Genomic DNA, 6,110 nt, shown 5'->3' with positions numbered 1-6,110 from the left:
AATAGTAGTATTTTACGTTTCTTATGCTTAGGAGTTCTTCATATCACCTTGTCAGGTTGTTACTGCAGTAAAGTTGTCATAGTATTCACTGAGAGTGTGAGACTGTGTGTGTGTGTGTTTAAACTCAGATTGACTGATAGAGGCTTCAGGGAATTTGCTCGTGGCTTTTGCCTGTAACCTTTATATAAAACCAGGTTTTGATTTGAAACGTCTCGCTAACATCTATGACACTGTATTTCAGGAATGAGTTTGCAGAGTGTTTCTGCAAAAGCCAGACGTGCGTCTCGTCAGACAGTTAGGTTATCCGGCTCACATCCAGAGGCTGAGAGTTTTCACGCTGTGTGTGTGAGAATGTGATATTGTCTCTGTGTCGAGTGGGAAGGTCTGTGGCGCGTAATTAGAATATGGGCTCCTGTGTTGTGACTGGCTTCTTTGAGCGAGCTCACCTGTGTGCTTCCTGCTCATTAGCATTCTCATGCATATTAATAAGAAGCAGAGGCGCAGCACGCCCTAGCTTGGCCGCAGGGCATCATGGGAGATTACTTGCATGAGTAATCCCGCTGGCTGGAGTTGGTCCAGAACTCCACAGCTGTCCGTCAAAGCACAGGCGGGCAGAAGGGCATCAGGGTGTGTCGGGGCAGGGCAGTAAAGGGCTAGCGTTTAGCATGGGCTTAGCATTAGCTCATGGAGGAGGAAGTGAATCTCCTTTTGCATCGTAATGAGAGGGCGGTTTTTACGGTGGTTTTGCTGATTAGCTTAGTTTAGGAGTTTGCTTTCTTAATGTCTAAAACTAACACTGTATGCTCTCTGATGTATCTTCAGTTTCTTTCAGCGTGTAATTCTACCTGTTGTTGACATCTCAGATTCATTAGTGCAAGAAGAAATGTCTAGTGCTGAACTACAAAAACATGTGATGGAATCACTTTAATTGCATTTCAGTGTACCGTTCTTACATTTTGGGTTGGCAAGATTTTTGAAAGTTTTGAAGTTTTTTGAAAGAAGTCTCTTATGTTTAAGGTTGCTTTTGTTTGATTCAAAAATACAGTAAAAACAGTAATATTGTAAAATATTTTTACAGTTTAAAGTGTCAAATTTCTATTTGAATATATTTAAAAATGTAATTTATTCCTGTGATGCAAAGCTGAATTTTCAGCATCATTACTCCAATGTCACATGGTCCTTCAGAAATCATTCTTATATGCTGATTAATAAGTATCATAAAAGTGATCCATATGACTCTTGCGATATATTCCAATATCAAAGTTAGAATGTGTGATATATTATTCGGACTGAACTTTTATGCTGATTTTGCATCCTTTTTTGGCTTTATTTGCCATTCGTTGCAAATGCATGGAAAAGATTGACCAGCACAATTCTTCATATTTCTTCCTTTTTTTGTTCCACAGAAGAAAGAAATGTCATATGGATGGTTTGGAACATCACAAGAGTGAGTAAAATATGTTTGGTAAGTAATATTATATATAATAGCAGAATCTTGTTGTGTTATGTTGCTTTAAATGTGATGACACATGTTGCTTCATTTCTCAAAACCCACACAAAAAACTACATTATGGAGGCCAAAATCGTTCATAATAACACGTCTCCACTACGTTAGAATAACCAGCAGTGGTGTCAAGGGAAGGGAACACCCACTTTTCATCAGCCAATCTGTTCCCAATAGATAAAATCAAGTCCTTCCAACGTTTTTCCTCATTGAACATTCAGTTATACTTGGAAAATGTAATAAGTAAGTAAAATTGGTTGCAAATGCTGATTCATGTTGACTTGACATTTTCTCAGTTTTCATTCGTTCATTCAGCTTTCATTCTAAAGCAGCCAAATCAAGTAAACTCAAGAGATTTTTGCTGTATCATTTGATAGAGAACAATGCAAGGTAGGTGAAAATGTCTTTATTTATCAATGTTTATCTCTGTGGTACAGAAATTAGATTTCACAGTTGCTGGAATTAAATGTTTGGTTGCAGAAGAGCAGTATTGATCTCTCCTGCTCCAGCACTCTGAAGTCTATTAGTGTTTCCACATCATCAAACATATGAAAGTGTATGCCAAATATGTGTGTGTGTGTGTGTGTGTGATAGAGATAGAGAGAGTGAGAGGTAGGGAGCACAGTAGGGTTCACATACTGTGTGAATACTAATTCAGCTCTCTTGGCAGGTCAGAGTCCCTCTCCTCTCGACATTTACCCATCTGCACCGCAGCACACACTCTCACACACAGCTCCTGTGGATTACCTAGGCCGCAGGACAGATCCGTTTCTATGGAAACCTCATAGCAGGCCGCATGAGTTAACCGAACACCTCTTGTAAAGTCGTAATTTAAGGAGTGTGTGTGTGTGTGTGTGTGTGTGTGTGTGTGAAGCACACAGCACTGGGTGAACTGCACACCGACCTGTCACTCAGGTAATTACTGTGTTCTTTAATGAAGGACAGAAAGTCTTGCGTTCTTTTCCTGAATATGGTTTTGGGGTAAAGCTTATCAGTGACAGATGATCCTGCTACACATGCGAAACACCTCAATGTGAACTTATTTGAAACGCATTAAGCATTAAATCAAAAGCTTTTAAAAGAAGACTGTTCTGCTCACCATGGCTGCATTTATTGATCAAAAATAGTAATATTGTGAAATATTATTTCACAATATTACTATTTAGATTCTATTTGAATATAATTTAAAATATAATTTATTCCTGTGATCAAAGCTGAATTTTCAGCATCTTTATTCCAGTCTTCGGTGTCACATGATCCTTCAGAAATCATTCTACTATGCTGATTTGCTGCTCAAGAAACATTTCTGATTATTATCAATGTTTAAAACAGTTGCATTATTTCTGTGGACACTGATACATGTTTTCAGAATTCTTTAATGAATAGAAAGTTCAAAAGAACAGCATTTATTTGAAATAGTCTTTAGTAACATTATAAATGTCTTTACTGTCACTTTTGATCACTTGAATGCATCCTTGCTGAATAACAGTATTAAATTCTTCAATAAAAACAAAAATGACGGTCCCTTTTTCCTGGGTTCTCAGAATAGAGGAAGTCGTCATAGTTGGGCAAACTCCTGGTGGTGAACAGAATCTACAACAAAAGCGTTTCGCTAATTATGCTGGCTACTTGTCTCTCATTTTCTATTAAAAAAAAGCTTAAAAGATGGGCTCTTACAATGGAAAGGGAAAAGATTGGCTCTCCATAAACGCTAACATACTCACTGTTTCAATACTAAAGCCACAAGATGTAAACAATATGAGTGTTATTATGATTTTAGTAGCAAATAAATCACTTCCTAACCTTTACTATTTTGAGTTTCGAGAACTTTATCTCAGGACAACACCATATACCCTAAAACAACTGTAAAACACCTTAAATAATGCACACATTTTAACAAAAAAATAAATAATAATAATAATAATAATGTAAGTGCATTTATGAAATTATTAGATCACATTTCTGCTTTTAATCCCTCCATAAATGAGTTCAGACATTTTCCTCATAAATGAGTTGATGTTACAATGCATTTACATAGTATACAGTACTATCTATAATACTAATCAGACCGTTTAGAATCACGCAATTAGATTATGTTATTTTAAATGTATAAATTGCAATTCAGCAGATTACAAAGAATATTACAAGACACATTCACATGCTTAATTACAGAGTTCCTTTACTTATTCTGCTTGTAATGATACATTGTAGTTTATTGCATTAGCATGGACACCATAATATAAAGTAAAACCCAAAAAGTAAAATCAAAGTTAGCTGTAAAACTAAACCATGGGCATGTTGGTTCATTTCTTGTGGCAGTAATGAGAACAGCAAAAAAATAATAATAATAAATTTGAAGATAGACGTTGTCATTTAAAGTCTTTTCAGCCATCTGATATCGTGTGTGTTGGAGAAACGGTGTTAATGTCATAATGTCTATACGAGACGGGGTGTATTACAGAGTATTTGACATTGAGTGTGTGCTTGTGTGTGTGTAGGTTACCATTTGATTGACAGGTGAGCAGAGTCTCAGTGCTCTGGGCTTCATAATCAGCAGCTTTATTCCGAGCACAAAGGATTGTGGGAAGAGAGGGATGAGAGAAGCCGAGAAGTGCAGAATAGTAAAATTCCCGGAGGAGAGGAGGGGTTGCCTTCTCTCCTTTGTTTATTTCTTTGCTTTCCTTTGAACAGGTTCTCAGTGTGTGTGTTTTTGGGAGTGCAGGTAGTGTATTTGGTGTATTTTTGAGTATGTGCGCAGCTCGGAGTGTGTGTTTTGAAACGAGTGTTGTTCTCGTTATGACTGATAGATCAAAAGCGCGATTAATTTCTGAGCACGTCTTCCCTGGTGCTGTTGCTCCAGCTGTTCAGTGCTCCTCATGCCGATAAAACGGACGCTCTGATTGGACGAACTCTTAGTCAGTCAATCAAACGGGTGGGTGGGGCTTAGTGATATTTTTGTATCTGAGATGTTTTCCTGCATTAGTTTGTTGTCTTCTGAGTTTTATAGAACATTTGTCGGGATATGTGGAATTTATTTAGATTTAAACTACAATTTTAAATATTTGTAGAACCTGTCTGTTTGAAAACACATCCAGTCTTCTTACTTAATGAGGTTAAGCACCACATTTGAAGTTAAACATTACTATTTCTTCCTTGGATTAATCGCTTTTGCTTGTTTTGGATGAATGAATAGCTGTAAAATGAAGTAAATGTGTAATTTCCGCGCTGGACCATTAGTGAGCTGATGCTACTGTGGCTTAAACTTTCCATCCTCTCCGGGCAGCTGCGTTTTTTTCCAGTGAAGGTTTTATTCAAGCCGGCGTTTCTCAGAACTGCTGCTGAACCTCATTTACTTCAGCTCCAGGAAGTCAATAGCATCACTTCTCTTTCCTCTCTGCTTTTTCTTTTCTCTCTTTCGTCAGAACTACTTAGTATGTTCACAACGTTCCTTGGCCGTCAGTCGGTTTATCTGCCTTTTCGTTGCATCTTTCTTTCTTTCCATTCCTGACCGTGTGTCCACGTGTTTCAGGAAGGATTTTACAAATGTTTCAAGTGATTGTTGCTCGGCAAATAAACTTCGGGTGATTGTTCAAAACCCAAATCATCTTGAGGAAAACTTTTGTTAGAGCCTTTGACCATCTAACTCTCTCTGCTTAGAGTTTTCCTGCTTAGAAGATGCCATAGTTACCAATATTTACAATTTCCGAGCCTGTCTCCTTCTCTGAGTATTTTTGTGCAGTCGTATAAGTGATTTTCTCCTGTTTTGCCTGCTGATTAAGCTCATATCCATAAACAAAACGACCTCGTTTAACAGATTACAAAGGAATTACACGATCAAAGAGCAGAAGTCGGGATGTATAAGAGAGTGGGAGAGAGAGCGAGCGAGTGTGTGAGTGAGAAGGAGATTGTTTGTGTGTGAGGAAGAGAGAAAGAGATACACCTCTTGCCCTGCTCTATCTGATATGGGAATCCATTTTGTGCTGAATGAACGTAACAGCTAATCCCGCCCTCTGGTACAGGCCTCAGGGTCTCTGACACACACACACACACACACACCCAGCAGACACACTGTGCATTTACATGCATTCAAAGAACCAACATTTTGTTGCGTTCCAACATGTTTTTATAAATTCACACTGTTTTGTGAATGAATACTGACTGATTTGCACTAAATAATGTGTGCTCGAGAGGGCAGGCTGCAGTAGTCACCAAGTTTACTTATTTATTTAAAGTAGCATGCTATTTACTCTCAAATAAAACTTCACTGACATATGAATGTGCAACACCACATGAATAGTATCTGTTCTAATTGGATTGCAATGAAAATGGTGTTGCCATTGAATCCGATTTCAGCGGTTTCGAGACAGATAGAAGCTAAACACATATAATGTAGTAGAGAGGAGATCTTTAACCTTAAGGAGTTTGTCTATGTTAATGGTCATACTGAGCAGTTTGGCTGTACTATCATGATTAGTAGTGAACAGTGTTGGGGAAATTTACTTTTAAAAGTAATGCATTACAATATTGCTTTACTCCCTTTAATTACGTTGGAAAGTAATGTGTTACGTTACTTTTGAGTTACTTTTTAAATCTGGGCGGGGCTTGC

The 6,110-nt window shown here is 37.8% G+C and overlaps 1 protein-coding gene across 2 annotated transcripts in view; it reads left to right on the top strand.

Annotated features, from left to right (window-relative positions):
- The first annotated feature begins 1,839 nt into the window (after positions 1–1,839).
- The window catches only part of tfap2d (transcription factor AP-2 delta (activating enhancer binding protein 2 delta)), a 20,736-nt gene continuing 16,465 nt past the window's right edge, over positions 1,840–6,110 (top strand). Inside the window, exon 1 of one of the 2 annotated variants that reach the window (XM_016529462.1) lies at positions 1,840–1,894. The gene's annotated coding sequence lies outside the window, so the exon portion shown is untranslated. Of the gene's footprint in view, positions 1,895–2,374; positions 2,420–6,110 lie in introns of those variants that run through there. The other variant, XM_016529460.1, reaches the window with a different exon arrangement.

This window comes from Sinocyclocheilus rhinocerous, unplaced genomic scaffold (assembly GCF_001515625.1).
Source record: "Sinocyclocheilus rhinocerous isolate Xijiao unplaced genomic scaffold, SAMN03320098_v1.1 scaffold454, whole genome shotgun sequence".
NCBI classification, from domain to species: Eukaryota; Metazoa; Chordata; class Actinopteri; order Cypriniformes; family Cyprinidae; genus Sinocyclocheilus; species Sinocyclocheilus rhinocerous.
The sequence above is the reverse complement of the archived record's forward strand: the minus strand, read 5'-3'. Positions and strand labels throughout refer to the sequence as shown.